Below are 22,751 nucleotides of genomic sequence, written 5' to 3'. Positions count from 1 at the left end.
AATTAAAATTTTCAAAAATTTTCGAAATTTTCAAAAAATTAAAAGTGGCTGTAAATGGCATGAAACGCGAAGAAAACTAAATATTTTCGAAATTTTCGAAAAAAATTTTGAATTCAGAATTTTTCAAAAATTTTTGGTTTTGTGCGCTTTTTGGACGATTTCCCACGTTTTTCGATTTTTCGAAAATTTTCGAAAAATTGAAAATTTAAAAAAATAACCTAACCTAACCTAACCTAACCTAACCTAACCTAACCTAACCTAACCTAACCTAACCTAACCTAACCATACCTAACCTAACCTAACCTAACCTAACCTAACCTAACCTAACCTAACCTAACCTAACCTAACCTAACCTAACCTAACCTAACCTAACCTAACCTAACCTAACCTAACCTAACCTAACCTAACCTAACCTAACCTAACCTAACCTAACCTAACCTAACCTAACCTAACCTAACCTAACCTAACCTAACCTAACCTAATCTAACCTAACCTAACCTAACCTATCCTAACCTAACCTAACCTAACCTTACCTAACCAAACCTAACCTAACCTAACCTAGCATTGCATTTTCGACGATTTCCCTTTTTTCGAAATTTCAGAAAATTTTCGAAAAAATTGAAATTTTCAAAAATTTTCAAAAATTTTCAAAAAATTAAAAGTTGCTGTAAATGGCATGAAACGCGAAGAAAACTAAAGATTTTCGAAATTTTCGAAAAAAATTTTGAATTCAGAATTTTTGAAAATTTTTTGGTTTTCTGCGCTTTATGGACGATTTCCCACGTTTTTCGATTTTTCGAAAATTTTCGAAAAAATTAAAATTTTCAAAAATTTTCGAAATTTTCAAAAAATTAAAAGTGGCTGTAAATGGCATGAAACGCGAAGAAAACTAAATATTTTCGAAATTTTCGAAAAAAATTTTGAATTCAGAATTTTTCAAAAATTTTTGGTTTTGTGCGCTTTTTGGACGATTTCCCACGTTTTTCGATTTTTCGAAAATTTTCGAAAAATTGAAAATTTAAAAAAATAACCTAACCTAACCTAACCTAACCTAACCTAACCATACCTAACCTAACCTAACCTAACCTAACCTAACCTAACCTAACCTAACCTAACCTAACCTAACCTAACCTAACCTAACCTAACCTAACCTAACCTAACCTAACCTAACCTAACCTAACCTAACCTAACCTAACCTAACCTAACCTAACCTAACCTAACCTAACCTAACCTAACCTAACCTAACCTAACCTAACCTAACCTAACCTATCCTAACCTAACCTAACCTAACCTTACCTAACCAAACCTAACCTAACCTAACCTAGCATTTTCGACGATTTCCCTTTTTTCGAAATTTCAGAAAATTTTCGAAAAAATTGAAATTTTCAAAAATTTTCAAAAATTTTCAAAAAATTAAAAGTTGCTGTAAATGGCATGAAACGCGAAGAAAACTAAAGATTTTCGAAATTTTCGAAAAAAATTTTGAATTCAGAATTTTTGAAAATTTTTTGGTTTTCTGCGCTTTATGGACGATTTCCCACGTTTTTCGATTTTTCGAAAATTTTCGAAAAAATTAAAATTTTCAAAAATTTTCGAAATTTTCAAAAAATTAAAAGTGGCTGTAAATGGCATGAAACGCGAAGAAAACTAAATATTTTCGAAATTTTCGAAAAAAATTTTGAATTCAGAATTTTTCAAAAATTTTTGGTTTTGTGCGCTTTTTGGACGATTTCCCACGTTTTTCGATTTTTCGAAAATTTTCGAAAAATTGAAAATTTAAAAAAATAACCTAACCTAACCTAACCTAACCTAACCTAACCTAACCTAACCTAACCTAACCTAACCTAACCTAACCTAACCTAACCTAACCTAACCTATCCTAACCTAACCTAACCTAACCTTACCTAACCTAACCTAACCTAACCTAACCTAGCATTTTCGACGATTTCCCTTTTTTCGAAATTTCAGAAAATTTTCGAAAAAATTGAAATTTTCAAAAATTTTCAAAAAATTAAAAGTTGCTGTAAATGGCATGAAACGCGAAGAAAACTAAAGATTTTCGAAATTTTCGAAAAAAATTTTGAATTCAGAATTTTTGAAAATTTTTTGGTTTTCTGCGCTTTTTGGACGATTTCCCACGTTTTTCGATTTTTCGAAAATTTTCGAAAAATTGAAATTTAAAAAAAATTAACGTAACCTAACCCCCGCCGACCATAACCACCCCCCGGCCCTAACACCCCCCCCCCCTAACATCCCCCCCTAACATCCCCCCCCTAACATCCCCCCCTAACATCCCCCCCCCAACATCCCCCCCCTAACATCCCCCCCCTAACATCCCCCCCTAACATCCCCCCTAACATCCCCCCCCCGGGCAAACCCCCCCGGCCCTAACCCCCCCCGGCCCTAACCCCCCAAGGCCCTAACCCCCCCCGGCCCTAAACCCCCCACGGCCCTAAACCCCCCACGGCCCTAACCCCCACGAAAGGAGGTGGAGGCCCAGGCCGTTTCTTGAGCGAGCAGTGGCGCGGACCCGGCTCCGGACAATGGCCTGGGCGCCGGGCGCCTGGTGGCGGGTTCCAACGAACCGCCCGAGTCGGACGAGTCCAACTCGTTGGCTTTGCGCTCGCACGCTACGCAAAACAGGACCTCATGGGCGAGGCGAGTCGTTCAACTCTTTCGACTAACCCACCTGGCAACAGATCTTGTCTAGGGGATATAGCAAGAGCATAGTAAGATTACGTATAATAAGAGGACCACTCAAAATTCGAAAATAATACCAGCAACGAAAGCGCGGTAATTGATATGGAATAATACGACAGGGGGGCTCAACCCCAGCCGCTAAGTGGTCATAGGAACTTAAAACAAACCTCTTAAAGCAAAATAATAACTTGCGCCCTCTGTGGGTAACGGCGCTTTTGGTGGGTCCCGATGTTCCCGCACAGAGGACGCTGCCGTTTATTTTACGTTTTTCGAGCGTCGTTTCATTCTCTACGACCATTTACGACCTGAGGCTGACCCTCCGTCCCGCGATTTGGTTTCATTCTATTAAATCATTGGTTTTCGCTGCTCGTAGTATTTTCGCTTCTACTGTTTTATTACTGGACGTATAATTTTATCTGCCCCTTAGTCATCTCTGCCGACACGCGGTGGATGAGTTTTTCATCTTTGCCTTTCCCGGCATGCTCCGCGAAACTTGTTTCCTACGGACAAGTTGAGTTTGTTTCTGGTTGTCTGTCTCCTGCTCCGGTACAGCGCGTACGTGTTCAGTCTTTACGTAAGTTGCGGCTTCAGTCAGCCATTTTGATATTACGTCTCAGCTTGTGTTTGGTTTAATTATCGATTTGTTCGACAGCCAAAGAGTTGTTGAAGCTTTCGTGGTGGTAGTACGAGGCTCTAAAGAATGCAGGCGAATTCGTGATAATGAAAATACTAACCGATTTTCTCTAGAAATTACAAAAATCGTTGAGTTAGATTTTATTCGACTTAAACCCTTGCACCATTGAAAATTTAATCCTGGAATCTGAAGCGAAAATAATAATAAATTCTTATTGTGTGGATTTCCACCTCTTTTGCCATTCACTGTACGTGTAATGTAAGCACAAATCGATGAAAATTGTAATATTTATTATAATTGACTCCTGGATTTGACCTTATCATAATGAATACAGATTTAACCTGGTCGGATAGATAACGACCCTGACTTATCGGCATTTCTGTCTGGCGGCTTTACAGGTGAATTACGTCGCTTTTCCATGGAGAAAGTGGAGTGATATAAGATCGTCTATATATTTTTCTCAAGGACTGTGACACGCACATGCGAGAGTACATGTGTCCTGTTTTGTGTCCTCGGGTGCTACGTCCTGTACAACGCGAGCCTACTTAAGTCATTCAAGGTGAGTTGCATGAAATATTCCGTCCTCTGAAGTAGAGAGTTCTGAAAGTACGTTGAGAGAAAAACTTATATTGCGTGCTGTTACCGATACAAAGTGACTTGGCCTGCGTCACACAAGACAAGATGGCTGAAATGACGTTGCAACACTGAACTAAGTATTCTGAGATGATATTCTATTTTACGTTTTCATTGTTCTGTGATACTGCCCACGCATTCCGTCTCCTTCTAGGTCAGTGGTAACAACCACGTGACACTCGTTCAAGACTTGAGGTTTATGGAGCGGTGAGGATGACGGCCGCTTACATCGTGAGGTCGCTAACACGACAACCCGAAAATTATATTACAGCAGCAGCGAACTAAGGACTCCGGTGAGTACAATGAGAAATTGTCAGATAATGCCCACTGATCGAGTTTCAGAGCGTACGTACAGAAGCGACGTAATTATAAATTCTTGTCATTATATCTGCTTTGAGGTGATTGGCGGAGCCCTCTTCACATTCACGGTGATTATGATATCATCATTCTTCATCGCCGTCGTGAACCTCTGAACCAGAAGATTTTTCCACGTCTCGCTCCTGGACGCTGCTCTGTGACGTCGTCTGGCTCGAGACGTCTGAAACGATGAGGCACCAGCGAGCGATGGACTCGGGTGAGTACGGTGATGTATTATTTCGAGGTTGATTAAAAATTATAATGACTTTCGTAGATAGTGTTCTGTGGGAAATTAAAAATTAGTATGTCTCGACGGTAATGTAGTGTCTGAGTACTGGGATTTCGCGAAGGTACCGATATCGCCAAAATCAAAGAATGTTTGAAACCCCCTACGTACGGTAAGGAATCGAGTTCTTTTATGAGTTGGAAACAGAAAGGAAAAGTTACAGATCATTTGAGAATTGTTGATGGGAAAGGAGGAAATGCAGACAATCACAGAGACGTTGCGTGTCCGGTGATAGACACGCACACTTGCGGTATGAGACCAGTTTCTTCGTCTCTCTTGATGTAAACATGTACGGCAGTCATCGTGTAGCTGACAGTCGTTTAACTGGTCAAAGCCTTTCTCTTCGTGTATAGACACATACACATATTGGTACATACGTTGAAGTAAACTTTCAGAATTGAACTACTTGGTATTTAGTATTCTCTGTTGAAGGCTTAATGTACCGTTTACATGCCTTTTTCTTTATCAGTATTACTTCGCCCCACTCGCTTGTAAATAATCTTCTTGAATCTCTTTCCCTAATTGTTTTCAAGTTCGGATTGTCTTACAGAGTGAGAAACGAAGTATTACGCCTGTCTAAATCATCAAGAAATATTATAGGACTGTTAACTTAGTTGAAGCATCTCTCTCTGTCTGTCTGTCTGTCTGTGTTTTTAATAAGTTCCGAAGATTAGGATGGGTTGACACTCAGGTTACAGTAAATTGGTTCATCGATTCTCGACAGATTCTGACGAATTTAGGACCGCGTTCAGGTGTGGGTTGCTCTAAAATCCAGCCGTTCCTCAGCTCGAATATTTGTTGCGCCATTGAACATTGTCTCGAGAATAATAGCAAAACTTGAAGAAGTTGCTGTTTCCAGCACTTCGTGTCCCATTTGATAGGTTGAACACGTGTACGTGTTCAGTACGAGAAAGAAATTGCTGCCGTGTTTGAAAACATGTTTTAAGCTGGAAGAAACCAGCAGATAGTCTCAATAAATGCACTGCGTGAATGGAATTCTTAGGAATATTACACATTCTCCAACTTTGTCGCATTGCTCATATCACGTGTAACCATGGATTAAATTCCTTGTAGAATCGAATTCAGACAAATAATTATCTTTTTCTGTTATTTCGTGTCATGAACTGTTGACCTTGGTTGAAAGAGTGCGTCTTAATGCACTTCCATAAAATTCTCCGCTGTTCGTGGAGACGCCGTCAAAAATTTATGCAGTACTTGAAAGAATTGGTACAATGGCGGCGTGACCTGTTGATTTGACCCTAGGGATCCGTGTAATGTTTGCCCAAGTGCATGGTAACAAATTAAACATGTCTGTGCGCACGGGCGTAATATCGAAAGTCAATTTTGGAGCTACCTGCCTTGTCCAATGCCTAATCCATTCAGAAATTTTTTCCTAGTTGCATGCAAGTTTAAATTTATGGATATTCTTAATCGTGGCTTTGTACTTTTAATACATAAATTAATAACGAGGGTCAAGGCTGATAGTACCAATGGAAGGTAACAGATAGTGACATACAGTTAATATCGAATTTGACGAAAATCGGTCTGTGTAATGTTAGTAGTACGTGTTAGAAACGAAGAGTATTGACTGCGAATGGTTGTTTGGAAATGGGGGCCACGTTTTGACCTTAAGGTCGTATTGCAAGGCCGGTATCCATCCGATATTCCAGCAAGCTTCTGGTAGCGTCGGACACCATCGTACATATACGTGCGTTCGACTGTGAGTTATACAGTAGCTGTGCATGGTCCCAGATCAAAATAACCCTTTAAAGCAAATATTATTATTATTATATGTCCAAATTTCTGTAATAATCAGTGAGACTTTATTTTATATTTTTATCGTATGCGTGTATGGCATTATTAATTATTTTAGAAAGAATTTATTTTATTGAAATGACACCAGATGCCGTACAACTTTTTTTTTAAATTTTACATGCTTTGCCATCGATATGACCATCAAAGGTAGTCTTGCGAATTTCTGAGGTGGGAGTTAGAAGCTAACAATAGGCTCAGCCAGTCAAATTATCCGCCTTGAATGGAAAGTTCAGCGTAGTGTTCACAAAATCCCGTCACTGGTGTCTTTCCTGAGCTATATTAATCCATTTCGCAACCTTGAAAAGTATTTTCGTAAGAACAATTTTAATATTATCCTCCCAGTTACACCTAATGTTGTAGAATGTAACATTAATGCTCACCAATCTTTAGCCCTGAGGATGGAAGAAATATGTTCCTCGGAAATATTTGTTACTCGACATGATACTTGAACGAATAATATCTGATTTCTTTAAATCCGGGTTGTATGAGTCATTACATCCAGACTCTATATCCTCTGCAATATGTCAATTTTAAAAGAGATTATTCTTGTTTATTGTTTCACGGACTAATCACATTTCTGTTCCTTGTTTGAGTCTCTCATATCTTTGTAAACTTTTCCGCATAAAATGATTATTATCCAATTTCTTTTAAATCGAATATTGAAAAATTACACCCGTATCTGTTTTGTCAGAGCATGGGATTATGAACGTGTGGACGTCATTCTCTGTTCCGTAATACTTCGTTACTGGTCAGATGTTTACAGCAGGTCGCAGTAACCCCGTACCCGTTTAACCGTTGAGCACACTGGCTAGAACCTGGTGCTGTTGGAATGTCTTGGTGTAGATAGAAATCACTGTCTTCCTTTGATGTAATGGTCCCTCATCGCGCACGTAGTCTGTTAGGGATAGTTCCACAGATCAGGAGTGTTGGGTAAGTAAACATACAAGAAATAAATATTGAGTTGTCCTACTCGATAGGTTTCGGGTTCGAATCTCTCCCCGTCGACAGACAATCGTTAGAGATCTTTCTCGTGATTTTTAGTATACTGAAGCATATTTTAAGACACATTAAATGTAGACAGCTATCGCTTTATTCAATGTAATTTCAAGTTCATCTTTTAGAAGAATCCTGCCATTTTATGGGGTATAACGGACAAAATTTTAAGACTAATAAATTGCCCGCTAAGAATGACGGCAAAAATGTAAAGTAGTAAACAATAATAATCATAATAATTATCCGATTAGACCCAACATCTCTTAGCAGCGTTACCATGGCAACGGTTATTTATAAATGTTATCCCGTAAGGTCCAAAATCACTTGGGAGCAAATAATCATAACCGAAGAATGTTTTATGAATGTCTTTTGTGATGTTGCGTCATCACAAGGGCCCACCATCATCGCTGTTATGATGGAGGTAGCAATATCACTTCCTAAACGTCGGTAAACTTAATCATCACAATCACCACAGTGACAACAGGAGATAACAATTTACGCGCAGATTGAAGATGTAAGGCCGAGGCGTAGTGTCGGGACAGATAATACCCGCATCCCCCCTCCCCCCCAAGCTGCTTTTAATGAGTGCTTTTTCTATAATTAGTCTAGCATTTCAGAAAAGAGTGTGTTGTGTTTAGGAGATAACTTTCAACCAAGCTGTTTGTATGTTCTAATCAAAATAACGTTGACCATGAATTTAGAATCTTTTGTCTTCTAGTCTGATAAATAAAAGTTGTAAATATTAATGAACAACACACTGTTATGTTTAAATTTGGTTTGCTATCATCGTAATTAATGTTAATAAACTGTTAAATGACGTCCTATGAAATGAATAGCAGTACATTGCCACGTTAAAATAAGTTTTGATAAACGTTCAACGCTGAAAACAATTAAATCTACCATGTACTTCAATTTTCAGTAAATCTAATTTTAAAACCGCAAAGTGTATTAATGGATTTCGTATAATTCCGAAAATAATATTTTTTTCGTAAACAGCATTAACCAACTGATGTTTGTAAAGGAGAAGGATGGTATTTGCTTTGAGGTATGGTCACGTGAGATCGTCGATGACACCAACGTTTCCCAGAAAGATAATGTGTCGATTCTCACATCTTCAGTCCTGAATTCTGATAGAGTTTGTTTCTGAGAAACTTTGGAATTTAGCAACAAGTCTACACGTCACCAAAGCTTATAAGAACATAATTATCCTCATCGCCGTAAAACTCTCAAATCTGAGATGGAAAGAGTATTTTACCAGGACGTTAGCATCTACGTAGGAGTCCACATGGCGCCAAAATCCATATTTACATCCGTGCACTTGCGACCTTCTGCCAAAAGGGACCAAGGGAGACTCTCAGAACCAAAATACTACATGTCAGCTTGCAGTTTATATATTGATTTGAATGTTTTATTACGATCTGCACTGAAGATCGTTGCAGGATTTTGGAACGTGATTTATATTCAAATGTGGTGTCTTGAGAATGTAACAAGAGCTTATATCCGAGTTCCCTTTCTTATTTAGCTTTCCCGAAATATCATCTTAATATAAATGTGCTTTTGTATCGTGTTGCCGGTTTAATTTAAAGCCGCCATGGACAATCTAGAAGATGCAGACGTCATGCCTGAAATTATGTTCCGGCATCGAACTCGAAATTTATGTGAGTAAGCTGAGATATTATTTTCTGCTATACATAATTTGTTCTGGAATTTTCCCACCCACTTTCAACCAGAACTCTCATTGCCAACATAATAAATGTCAGTTTGCTCTTTAACTATGAAATTATACAATATTTTACCAAATCTCACTCCAGGATTCTGGAAGCCGGTTCATTCGAACACCTTGGGTGTTGGAAATGTAACACGTAGATTAAACCGAACTTCTTTATATTTGTCTATCCTCATTTTATGGTTTTCAAGGTCATCATCTTAATGTCCATGTCCTTGCAGGTTTCAACAGTAGCCGTCATGGACCGTGTGGTTTTGTAGCTGGTGCATCCAAAAGCTGCTAATTTTGAGCTCAAAGACTTATGAGAACATACGAAGGTAATTCTTCTGTTATATTTCAATTATTCTAATATCTCGTACTCATCGTGTGCCAGAGATCTCAGAGCCAACGTGCTTGACTCCAGATTGATATTTCAGTATAGAATCGAGTAATTTATTACTACCAACACTAATGTTTACTGAGGGATATTGGGAGCTGTCTTATATTTGCATCTGGAATTTTGGAAAATTAACACGAATTTAAAAACCAGTGACAATAATATATATATATATTTACTTGTTTTCCAGAATATGCTTGTATCCTGCAGCCGTCATGTACCGCCAGGTGGTGTATCCGGTACTTCCAGACGCTACTTACATCATCCAACAGGAGCTGCGTGATATGATGTGGCAGTACTGAGTTCGAAACTCATGGACTACTATTTTCAGTTACCTTCCGATAACGCCCATCAGTTCAATTTCAGTGCCCGTAAATATCGGCATATCTTTTGAAATCATTGGTCTGACTCTTTTTGCAATTCAAAATGGTCTGAAAGAAGGAGATGCTTCGTCAGCTTCTAGGTCAGCAGTAACAACCACGTGACATTTAATTAAGGTTTCCGCGGCGGTCAGGATAATCGTGAAGTCTGTTACGCCATTCAACACGAGACGCCGAAAATGGACTCGTGTGAGTACAATGAGAAATTATATTCCATTAATATGAATAATATGGAGCTTCAGACCCTACATATAAATTCTTGTCATTATATGGGACATTCTGTCTGGTTTCAGGGGAAAGGCGAGTGAATCTTCGTGGTTCCGAAACTCAGAGGAGGATCTTCATGGCATTTTCACCCGCGCGGTTGCGTCTACACGCTCCGGGGAACCCGGAGTTCCGCAGCCGCTTCCACCCGGACGCTGCACTCTTGTCGTGTTTCCAGTGTCGGCGGTCATCTCTCCGGCATATTTCGTTTCTACCATCTTTGCTGGCGAGTGAAACGAATTACTTTAATTTTAAATTAACACAAGACTAACGTCTGGGGTGCAGGGGTTAAACTCCTTCCAATGTTACTTAATTTTGAGTCTCCAATTAATATTTTGCTTGTTTCCATCCCTTGAGAAAAATGAATCCAGATTCTTTCTATTTACTCTTTTTCTTCTTTCTTTTCTTCTTTTTCGCCTTCTTCCTACCCTCAGAGGATAGACGGGTTAGAGTAGAGTTGTAGCTGCATGCATTCTTAACCACTAACAACATCATCGACCCTGCAGTCCAGCCGCTGCGCTGCAACGGAATATCAGCGGAATCCAGCAAAGACGCAGTTAGTTTGCCCACAATATTAGAAATGTTGAGGAATAAATCACAGACCATGCGTTAAGTTGCAGTGGTGGGCTTCGGAAATTCACGTAGAAGATTTCCGGATTTTGAAAAGTGGGGATTTTCTCTTTTGATGATCTGAGTAACGGCTAGCTTTTCAAGTTAAGTAATTTTGAGGTGACTTAAGCGTCTGCTAACACAAACTATAAAGCGGGGAAGATTTTCAATTTGCAAAAATTTCATGGGGCTGAAAACTACATTATCTTTATTTATTTACATAGCTTTGCCCTTAGATTACAATCATATTGCAGGACAGACGTACAGTCCAAATTTGACCACCTCTGACGTAGACAAAGTTCATTCAGTGAAAGTGATTGAGAAATGATTGAAATTTTGTAATATCGTAGGCATCGGTACTAGGACATTAAAGTGTGGATTGATGGGAGATTGACACTGAAATTAGGGACGAGACGTAGTGGACAACGAAATCACATGCAAATTAAGTGTGAATAAAATAATACAGGCTTTTTGAAGCCGAAATAAGTGAAACGCCCGACACTGAGATTTTAAATGAAGTTTTCAGGATGTTGCATGTTCAAGATGTTATTTAATAAATAAATAAATAAATAACTTGTACTTTTATTTTTTCCGATTGTAGAAACATCGAAAACTGTAACACTTGCTTGTATACCTCTGTTTCCATCACCCTTTATAACAGGTAGAAGAACGACATATGTCACTATTTCGTCTTTAAATTTTCGCATATGAGTTGACTTCCAATGAGATCAGATTTTAAAAGCAGCTAAAATTTCCATGACTTGTTACATTATAATTATTAATTATATAGTAGCGTACTAGCAAATTAAAGTGTGCATTGATGACAAACCAAAAGTTCTCAATTGGATTTAAATCCTAGCGAGTTTGGTGGCAAAAATACAACTTTGCATCCGACACTTTCTATTAATTCCCTTGTTCTTTCAGAGTTATGAAAGCTCGCATTGTCAAGTCATTTGCAAAGAACGTCGCTCATATTATATATAAATCAAATAATACAGAAGTCATAGAGAGCCTCCCCCCCCCCCAAAAAAAGACGTCAACTCAAATTGCTCATTGCTTTGTGAATGGAGGTAGCGCTTAGCTCTGAAACGTGAGTGAACTTGTAGCAGACGACACGAGAAACAATGGACGATTGCCATGTCCAGCGACGACGTCATCTGAGAAACCTCCAGTTCATCGCTGGTGGGTGAAATTTATCTCTTCAATGTTGCAGTAGTCGTAGTAGTTTGTAGCTTAGTTTTTGCCAGTATCCCGTAGTTGAGAGGTTTTATCTAATGAAGTCCTTATTTCCATCCTTGAAGGAAAACGAATTGCAAATCTTCATCTTCTCGTTCTTTCTCATCTTATTACTTACACGTGATAGACTAATTTCTTTTTAAAGATAAGTTGCGTCCGTGTTTAATTACGCACTACGGCATGAAGGCGTATGGGTTATTGAAGGTTTAGGTACGTGCATCTTTAACAGCTAGCTAGATGGAGATACGCGGACAGCATCACGTTCCAGCCGGTTTTACTCGAAGGAAAAATTCACGGTATCTTCTGTGTATATTATTGAATTGGACCGAACTTGATTGTGTCGCTGTCGGTAGTTGAACCGCGGACTTGCAGAGGATCCAGAAATAAAGTATTAATCATGGTAAAAATCGGGGATGACTTAGAAATTACAAGTGAATACGGATTTTGGGTCTGAAAAAAAAACCCGAAGGGAAGACATAAAATTGGATGTGAAGATAATAGAGTGTCTAGTAACAATGCTGGTTTAAATTGTGCCTTTTTATTTTCAAGACGTGAGAGATCAGATGGTAGACTGTTGAAAATTTTGATCCCTGCATAATATGCACTCTTCTGAAAACATGAGAGGTTGGCAATTGGTCTATGAAGCTGATTTTTATTCCTTGTGTTGACACTGTGTACACCAGAATTAGTTTGAAAGAGTTCTTGGTTATTTACAATAAAGTTCATTAATGGGAATATGTATTCACATGGAAGAGGTAAGATTTCTAATCTCTTAAATAGACTTCTACATGAATTCCTAGGTTTTACACCAGCCAATAATCTAACAATTTTCTTTTGTAAAGTGAATATCTTTTTGATGTTTGATGAATTATTCCATATTTCATTAAAGAGTGAAAATAGGCAAAATATACTGATCTGAGTGTATCAGTGTTGCTGGCATGCAACAGAGATCTAACTGCATAACATGCTCCGCTTAACTTAGGTATCAGTTTATCAATATGATGAAACTCCATTGTCAATAAATCACTTTACAAGTTACCGACCTTGTTGGCGTAGCAAACAAAGAATAAGGACTAACATTTGTAGCCTTTGGAGAAAGATTCCTCGTCATTAATGTCCGAAACCAGCGCATTAAGGAAACTGTCTTCTGACTTAATATCACAAAGAATATTAACTGGACAAATATTCAGAATATGTACCAAGTTGGAAGAGGAATACTTTTTCTGTCAAGGAACGGTAATGCTCTGACAGAGGCTGATTACAAGTTGGATGTTTGGTCTTATGCGTTTAATCCCTGGTATGTCTATGAACAGGATCCCCCCCCCCAATTTCAGATTAAATATTTGAATAAGCAGCAGTCACCCATTAGAAAAATAAGTTGGCATGAGTTTGTTCCATTTCAGACGACTTTGCCTCCAATGTCTGTGAAAGTGGCCTCTGAGATTCTAGATTTCATGTGTATCTTACACCTTTCCTGGTATATTGCAGGAGGAGTGCACCAACACTAGACAGACTGACATCCGAGAGAAGACCACTTGTGTCATGTATTAGCAACAACCTCTTGTAATATTTAATTCAAGGACTGCAATAATGCATTCCCACAGTGTGGACAATTTTTTAAAAATTCTGCATAGCTGAAGTAATAGTGTTAGCATGTCAATATGACCTCCCTCGCTTAACTTACATAACATTTGAAATTCACATTTCACTTCAATTTGTACCTTCAGGTCTTCATGAAGCAAGGCCATAAGAACAGTGAGGAATTCATGTGAATCCCGGTGTTCATGACCTTCGAATCTTTTCATATTAGCGTCCACCACTCTCTTCGGGCCTTTACAGTCAGTCAAGGCAAATTCTCCAGACCACAGTGCTCTCATTAGAGTTGCAACCTCCTTTGCAACTTTGCCCTGTGTACTGATACTATGATTGTTCACATCTTGATCGTAGCCTTCCACACAGAAGTAATCCGCTAGTGGACTGGTGTTGTTTATACACTGGATGATGGAGCTCATGTAACAGCTGTTCTTTAGATTTTTTAATCCGGTGAGTCCGCGACCCCCTCACTTCATGGTACCTGCACCTTGTCGTGGTGGTGGGGCTTGAGTACCTCAGTGATCCCAAGATCTATGCTGGTGGTAGCATTGCTACTGGTAGGGCCTCCGTAGCCAGATTGGTTGAGGGGGAGAGGTCAGACTAAGACAGGTACCCTGGTCCTCCAGGTTGGGGGATGGTTGCAAGGCTAACAACCTTGCACCGGGTTCAGCATAACATACCCTGTATATAGTTATTAGGTAGCTACAGCATTAGTTGTTTTATGGTTCACTTAAGTTATTAAGGCAAAGCCTGGATTTTATTCAGTTTCAGTATTTTGTAGGACTGTCGGTATACATTTTTAATATTGACACCTTATATGTGTATAACTGCGGTTACTTATTTTTGATCAATATCTGTGAATAATTTATTATTCATCTAGAAATACAGTCTTGTTGTTATATCACCCACAATGAATATATTAAATGTATCACAGCCCATTTAATTAGTATTTTAAATATAATCACATAAGTTATGAGATCGTGCGAGTGCAAATGGGAATATGTAATGTTATTACACTGAGGTCCTATTTGGTGTTATCCAAGACCCAAGAGGATAAATATTTTGAAGGATCTGGACGAGCGTATCAATAATACTGAATACCCAACACATACAATTGCACAGAGGTACCGACACTCAACGCCTTTTACTTTCTTACAGAACACCCAAACGACTGGTCCAAATACCCGTACATTACAATAAAATTTCTGAATTACTTATTTCAATCAAGACTTCTTATTAAATCATTTAGTACTAGTTTCAGTGACTGTATTGTGATTTGATGCTTCTCAAGAATAATCAGAAGGATAAACTCGCTGTAGCTGTTAACTAATATACTAGTAAACTTAGTAAAATAATCACAAGTCTCATAATGTAGAAAACCTGAACCAAGGATATGCTTAAAAGGACAATAAGATAACACAAATTTGTTCTTTACCTGATATTCACATCGAAAGTATAGCATCCATTAATTTGAGACTCAATCTTTAAAACAAATGCTTTTATTATATATTAATGACAAATTTTTTATGGTGCCAGTGGCCCAGAACATAAAGCAAAAACACAGTAAATGCTTTTTTACATCACAGCAGCTTGCTAAGAGCATCTTCACTCAAAGATGTCATAAGAAGTGGTGTTATAAAATTATCTATAGTCTAAAATCTCAGTTATAAGAATCCAGAATGGAGTGATTCGATATGACTTTGATATGGATTCTGAGAAAACACATGAAAGAGCATAATATTATTACAATTATGTCCACAATATCAGCTTGACTGCAATTTCTTGGTATAAATTTGATAATTGCCTGAATACAATATAAAGAGGCTTTTTCTACACAATCCTGCGGCTTAAAATTTCAGACCTGACTGAAGAAAAAACTTTATCCTTCTCTATCCAGACAAAAAGCCTTAATCTCTTTACCCTTTAAATGAAGACCAAAATACTTTTCATTTTTGAATTTGAAAAAAATGTCATTGCTCAATGAACATGCAACACAATGCTTTCACTCCTTTCTCAGAAACCAGCTCACTTTCACATGCTTCAACTAGTCACATTTTGTACTCTTAACATATTCACAAACAGTGTAATTAATATTTTAATATTAGACAGACTTCTACTGCTGTGCATTTCCAGCACAAAACAGCGAGCACCTCATACTGACATGGTCCTGACCCGCCCAAAAATTATCATATTGTAAGTACATGATTCTAAATGGAGGTCAGTTGAGAAGTAGCAGCACAAGAACTGATTCCAATATTGAAATTAAATTGTTTTCTGGATTATGTAATGGATAGTGACCATAACAGATATAACTGTTATGACACTAAAGTGTGTGAACCTTTGGCCATGGAAAGGACTCATATTTATTATGTAGTGTTAAAGTAAGATTTTATAAGTGCTTCCAGTTTGGAGATTTCTTGAACTTTCTTGCCACACAGTTATTGGCAGACAGGTGCACATTATTTTTAGGTTCAAAGAACATTAGTTGTATTTATCTTGATTCTCTTGGTTTGTCGGTGAATTTTACTGGTTCTTTTATTACTGCCGTACTTTTCATTACTTCCCATATGGGTGAAGGTGATTTGTTAATGAGATCACACGTGATATTGGGAACGATGGTAAAGTAAATTCTCTCAAGTTGGTGCTTGTGTGTGTGAGAGATTGCATGATAGTGGAAGAAGGGTTCAGTATAACTTACCCTATATATATAGTTGTTTTATGGTTCACAAAAGTTATTAAGGCAAAACCTTAATTTTATTTAGTTTCACATAGTAATTAACTGTTTATTTGGGGCTTGCTGAATGTTTTCGAACTTCGGGCCAACTTCGCTATTTCTTTTGTTCCAACATTAAATATCTTGTTTTCACGTAGCCTGAGAAGTGAATATTTAAATAATAGCGAAGGTATTATTACTGCACAGTCAAGTTTTTTAAATTAAAAAAGCTTTTGCCGGTTATTCTGTTGACCAATGACACAACAGTAATCAGGCATGCCAATCCCGCCGAAGGAAATGTGAAAGAACTTTACCAAAGTATTTACTAAATGCCAACGGAAGCTGTGGGTGGAATATTTGCTTGTGTCCTTCAAAGTGTAAACAGTTTTGATTGTAAACATACTTTATAGTTGAGATATGTGTTATGTTGTAGTTCGTTAATATATGGAAATATTACGAAAGTGATTGATTTTGCCACCATTTCAGTCGTGTGTTTAGTAGGCCAGAGTTGAATCCTTGAAATAATCATCTTCACTAGTGGCAAGTAAACAATTTTATTACATTTGTTGATAGAACTGAATCTTGTGGTTCAGCAAAGGAGACATCTAGTAGAATGGTGTGTTGATTGACAGGAAGAGGAGAAGAAAAAGGCAGATGTAAGTAGCCTAGTGTGCAATTTTACAAAATATAACTTGCATGTTACTGTAACGAATGGCATAGAGTGTCTCTGAGCTAAAGGGGAACCAAGATGCATCTGCCCTTCATGTTATTGGTAAGGAACTACTTGGAGTCTTGAGAGCAGAGGTTGATACTCGATAAGTGGTAGAGTTTGTGTGAATCATGTATAGGATGGCTAATTGTACCTAGGGAGAGATGTCAGGGAAGTGGTAGTCTTTTGAATGAATCTTTATTAAGGACAATAATACATGGGTAGATACGTTGTGGAACTAGTAGTGTCTTGGGTCAGTGGGTCAATCATGATTAGTTAGCTTTGGTAATTGTAGTTGGGTACAGATGTCAGGGAATTGGTATAGGGTCTTGGGTGAATCCTGTATAGTAATTATACCTCTGTAGACTTCCAAGGTAGTGGTAGTATCTTGGGTGAATCTCACATAACATGGATAAATTGTATGTAGTGGGAGATAGGAGGGAAGTGGTAGTGCCATGGATAAATCGGTTATAACATTGGTAATTGTGTGTAGGTATAGATGTGAGGGACATGGTGGTGTCTTGGATGGATAATGTATGGTATGGTAAGGTTTGACTAGGATCCATGAGGGTACATTATCATAAGTCACCAGTAATGGAATGCATATGTAGCTGATGTTTTTAATAGAAGTTATGATGGTCCGCTTTACTTGTAGATTCATGTGTGCATGACATGGAGCAGGATATGATGGAGTGCATATTCATAATATACGGTTTAGTTTGCAACCACGGATAATATGCAGGTACAAGATAAGTATAACTGTTGCTGATAAATTCCTATCTTCACATTGGATAAAATTGTTAGAAATTGTCATCCTAAGTAGACTCTGATATGACTTGCTTCATCGTAACAAAGAAGTTTTGTCAAGATGCCACTGATCATTACTGCAATCATTGACTAGAAAACAAAATTGTGTTAATGGTAGTGAATTTTTTGCATTGCAGAAATGTATTTAAAGAAGTGAACGTTTGAGTGCAACTTTTGTCCTGATGTGGAGGAGTCAATGACAAAAAAGTCACCTGTTAATGCGAGTAGAGCCAACTCCTGAAACACTCTACGAGTTACCGAGACAAGTGTAATTTAGTAACATATCTTAAATTCAAATAAAAAAGAGAAATTTGACTGCAGTTTTTGCATATATAGTATGTTTGGGAGACAGACACTGAAATGCTTAATTTCTTTGCAGTTTCTAGATGTAAAATATGAGGTGTTTCTGAAACTATTCTTCAGGAAATGTTAATCTGTTTATAAATCAGTGCCTAGGAGGATTTTGTCTTAGTACGAGAGATCATAAATGTGATTTTACCACCAGGCCGGTACACGAGTATGGTAAATGTATCTATATACAATAGATTCCGGTTAATGGGTCGATGTGTCGCAGTTAACCGGAATCCAACGTATTCCACCGAGGCTTGGGTTAAGGTACGCTTGTTCTCGCAGGTTGATTTAGAAGATTTGCGAAGTGGATGGAATGGGTGACCTTCCAAGCTAAGATCTTTTCCAGAAGTCGATTGCGCCCGATAGGGGTCTCTGCTGTCATGCGTGTGGATGAATGTTTTATCTTTGCCTCTTCGTGCTCCGCGTAACTTGGCATGTCGCCAGATATGAGTTGCCTCGGCAGTGTTCCAGTTTCAACTTCAACCTTGTAGTGTTTCTTGTGCTAAAGTTGAACGCGGACGTCTCAAGTCTACAGGTATGTTGGGGTCTCTAATGGGCCGCATTGATATCAGTTATCGCCTAGCGCTTCATAATTCTCTGAATTCTCATTTTCATTCTGCCAGTTTTTGGCGATGTTTATTTCCGATTCGTTTAATTAAATACGTGGACTTTCTCCGACACCGCGTGTTTTGGATCTCAGCCTTCAGGTGTGTTAAATTGGGCTTCTAGTGGGGCGGCTTGAGGTTGCGTCTCAGATTGTGTTGTTGTGGTCGATGTTATTTTGAACTCGCGTAAAGCTTCAACCATTTTGAATTTTCTGTTAAAACTCCGTAGTTTTGTTAGATGTTAGGTTTTTTTTACTGTGGTGACGATAAGACAAATGTTTCACTGGGTTATGGCGCCGTGTTGACCTCGTCGACCACCAAACACAGGATTAAAAGCAGATTTTCATAATTCTCTGAATTCTCATTTTCATTCTGCCAGTTTCTGGGGATTTATATTTCCGATTCGTTTAATTAAATACGTGGACTTTCTGTGACACCGCGTGTTTTGGATCTCAACCTTCAGGTGTGTTAAATTGGGCTTCTAGTGGGGCGGCTTGACGTTGCGTCTCACATTGTGTTGTTGTGGTCGATGTTATTTTGAACTCTCGTAAAGCTTCAACCATTTTGAATTTTCTGTTAAAACTCCGTAGTCTTCTTAGATGTTAGGTTTTTTTACTGCGGTGACGATAAGGCAAATGTTTCACTGGATTTTGACGTCGTGTTGACCTCGTCGACCACTAAGCACAGGATGAAAACAGATTTTCATAATTCTCTGAATTCTCATTTTCATTCTGCCAGCATTTGGCGATGTATATTTCCGATTCGTTTAATTAATTACGTGTGTTTTGTATCTCAGCCTTCAGGTGTGTTAAATTGGGCTTCTAATGGGGCGGCTTGAGGTTGCGTCTCAGATTGTGTTGTTGTGGTCAATGTTATTTTGAACTCGCGTAAAGCTTCAACCGTTTTGAATTTTCTGTTAAACTCCGTAGTTTTGTTAGATGTTAGGGTTTTTTTACTGCGGTGACGATAAGGCAAATGTTTCACTGGGTTTTGACGTCGTGTTGACCTCGTCGACCACTAAGCACGGGATGAAAACAGATTTTCATAATTCTCTGAATTCTCATTTTCATTCTGCCAATTTTTGGCGATGTATATTTCCGATTCGTTTAATTAATTACGTGTGTTTTGTATCTCAGCCTTCAGGTGTGTTAAATTGGGCTTCTAATGGGGCGGCTTGAGGTTGCGTCTCAGATTGTGTTGTTGTGGTCGATGTTATTTTGAACTCGCGTAAAGCTTCAACCGTTTTGAATTTTCTGTTAAACTCCGTAGTTTTGTTAGATGTTAGGTTTTTTTTTACTGCGGTGACGATAAGGCAAATGTTTCACTGGGTTTTGACGTCGTGTTGACCTCGTCGACCACTAAGCACGGGATGAAAACAGATTTTCATAATTCTCTGAATTCTCTTTTTCATTCTGCCAGTTTTTGGCGATGTATATATTATTGTATCCCGGGGATTGGCCAGTCCCGTAGGAGTGCAATATTCCCGAGCGGCTAGGAACGTTGGTCGGCGATGATAGGTTTGAATACACAGCTTAAGGTTAATGCCTAGTCTGACGAGAAGACGTTCGAAAGTTGATTATTTATTTTGATAATTGAGATGAGTACAGTTCGTATGAAACACGTATATAGGTAGAAATAATTGAGTAGACCAGCAGAGTTTCCCGCTGACGAGTAACGTGAAATGTCCAATGTGTCTTCGAAATTCACTGGTTATAAGCAAATCTCGATATCACCTTTGTGGAAGCTGTAACGTGTCGTCCCAAGGCGTGGTTCTGGATCCAATTAGAGGACACGATAAACCCCTAGGACCGCGACCCCTTGCCCCGTCAAAGATCGGGCGTCCTGACCTCGGCAGGCCATCTCTGTCTGTGAATATAATTGGAACCCTTTTCAATAAACTTATCTGGAGCAGATCCTGTCGCCCCTTTCTACAACAGCTGGAAATGGAAAGTCTTGCTTTCTGTACAAGGTGACAATATGACTACTACACTTCATTTAGTAACTTAATGATTCTACCTTATAATTAGTTATATATGTGGTTATTAAGATTCCCGTAATTAGATTATTCTACATAGGTATACACACCCCCTTTTCTAATAAAAAAATAAATTAAGGACAGTCCATCTATGATCATTAATTTTTTTTGTTTTCTAACGTTTATCAGTCGCCATAACTTTGCGGGCTACCCTCCTAGCTTGAGGTGTAGGGTTGGATAAAATGGTTATTAACTCCGTTTCTTCTATGGCGTCCTGACTTCTAGTCACGGTCAACCGACCTGGGGGTGTGAATTTTCGTAACTATCTTGGGTTTAAACAATATAGTGTGGCAATGCCCCTCTCCATCAAACCACTTCTTAATCTTTGGCCATCCGCACTTACATCAAAATACATACAATTAATCCAACTACACGCATTCCCACGTAGGTGAAAAATGATAAAGATCTGGTTTTCTCTGAATGTTCCAACTTCCATTGCTTCTACTTCTGATATTTTGTAGCTTGACAGTTTTAGCTCATCTGTATGGGTTATAATAGTTTTGGTTGGTGTATCCAAATTAATGTTATCTAATTTCAGTTTCTTTCCTGTCTTCTCACAACAGTCATATTCCAAAGTTATGGGTGGGATTCACTTCTCGGCTAGCATGTGCTTGACTTAAAACTTGAGATCCATAACCTGAACACGGTTTCAAGAATGTAAATTTGCCTAACCCGTTAATGGTTACATCCACTGGATCGTGGTCTGGACAAATAATTGTCATGTGTTCGGCATTTGGCGCTACACACGACCAAACGTTATCTCCGAATTGTGTCCACAATGTTTCCTTCAATTCAACTATTCTTTGAGAACAAGATTCTGGAATACCAGAACTGTATTGCAAAAGTCTTACTTCACAGTCTGCAACCGAATGTACTATTTGTACTGGGAAATTTTGCTTACACACACGCAGTTCTGAGGTCGCTAGGCTGCACTGACCTATTTCAGTTTGGCTTAAACGAGTGTAATATTGTCTCGTTTTGTCTATCAATACAAACTCCTTATCCTACATCATAGTTTAAATGAGAACATAAAGGCAACTTAATAACACACACAAAATAAGTATCTTGGATAAACCCATCAAAATCGATTACGTTAAGAAGTTGAAAAGAATACTCCGAGCTCAGTGATAAGGGCAAAGACTGGTCTCTTGGAAAATCATTCTGACATCCTTTCGTGATCTGTTGAAATTAATTGAGGCCGTAATATTTCTCTGTGCGCGTGCAATACGGAGTATTGGTCTTCAAAGGCTCTGTCTAACTGTAATGCATGTTCCCGTAACGTAATTAACATTGAAGTATATCCTAGAACTGCATTTAATTGTCCGTCTTCCTCGATATCTCTGACAGTCCCCTTGCCAGAATCTGTTCGTTGTGAGATACATCGCCCAAGGTTCTGTTTACTGTCTTTAGTGTATTTTTAACGACTATCTGCTCCTTTGAAAGCTTTAAAAAATTAACTTGTTCCTGTTCTAACTGAGTAATCTCATCTGAATAGTATTTTCCATCCTGTTCGTCCAACGTTCCGAATAGTGTATGTGATATTGTTCCTATGAATCCAAATAAACTCCTTTTAAGACGGTCTGAAATCGAAAACTCGTTGGGTCACTTCTGTTAACGTAATTTTCATAGACTCAATCCTACGTAGTTTTCTGTGTACATGCTTAATCGAAGACCTGCATTCTGTTAAATTTACCCAGTCTGAACGTTCACGCGTTTGACAAAACTCTACAGTGAACTTGGGCATGTTTTCTGACGGTCTCGAAATTTTCATCAACACGAGCTAAATCGACGTAGCTTAGAATTTTCCAAACGTTACTAGACAGTGTGGCTTCTCCAAGATGTTCGTAGTAAAGTCCTGGCGATTCGGGAATCTGTTGGAGTCTGAAATCCAGCGTCTCTGCTCCTATGATGATCGTACACGCTATCCAT

General features: G+C 38.4%; 1 protein-coding gene and 1 long non-coding RNA gene across 10 annotated transcripts in view; one reads left to right on the top strand and one right to left on the bottom strand.

The window, feature by feature from the left end:
- LOC147874732 (uncharacterized) overlaps nucleotides 1-22,751 on the bottom strand; it is a 206,041-nt gene that overhangs the window by 71,952 nt on the left and 111,338 nt on the right. The window contains exon 5 of one of the 4 annotated variants that reach the window (XR_015533853.1): nucleotides 15,084-20,653. The exons of the other annotated variants lie outside the window; for them this stretch is intronic. The gene's annotated coding sequence lies outside the window, so the exon portion shown is untranslated. Of the gene's footprint in view, nucleotides 1-15,083; nucleotides 20,654-22,751 lie in introns of those variants that run through there. 4 annotated transcript variants of the gene reach the window in all.
- The window catches only part of LOC147874734 (uncharacterized), a 32,842-nt gene continuing 13,246 nt past the window's right edge, over nucleotides 3,156-22,751 (top strand). The window contains exons 1-8 of one of the 6 annotated variants that reach the window (XR_015533864.1): nucleotides 3,156-3,274; nucleotides 3,733-3,893; nucleotides 4,122-4,260; nucleotides 4,366-4,541; nucleotides 9,005-9,076; nucleotides 9,366-9,461; nucleotides 9,711-10,089; nucleotides 10,194-11,346. This is a non-coding gene — a long non-coding RNA (uncharacterized LOC147874734). Of the gene's footprint in view, nucleotides 3,275-3,301; nucleotides 3,593-3,732; nucleotides 3,894-4,121; nucleotides 4,261-4,365; nucleotides 4,542-9,004; nucleotides 9,077-9,365; nucleotides 9,462-9,710; nucleotides 10,090-10,193; nucleotides 11,347-13,497; nucleotides 14,826-18,576; nucleotides 18,718-22,751 lie in introns of those variants that run through there. The other 5 variants (XR_015533859.1, XR_015533861.1, XR_015533862.1 and 2 more) reach the window with 5 other exon arrangements.

Source organism: Zootermopsis nevadensis, unplaced genomic scaffold, assembly GCF_977971745.1.
Source record: "Zootermopsis nevadensis isolate Lab colony 2312 unplaced genomic scaffold, Znev_1.0 Znev_ptg000006l, whole genome shotgun sequence".
NCBI lineage: Eukaryota > Metazoa > Arthropoda > Insecta > Blattodea > Termopsidae > Zootermopsis > Zootermopsis nevadensis.
Note: the sequence above shows the minus strand (reverse complement) of the source record. Positions and strands in the feature narration are given on the sequence as shown.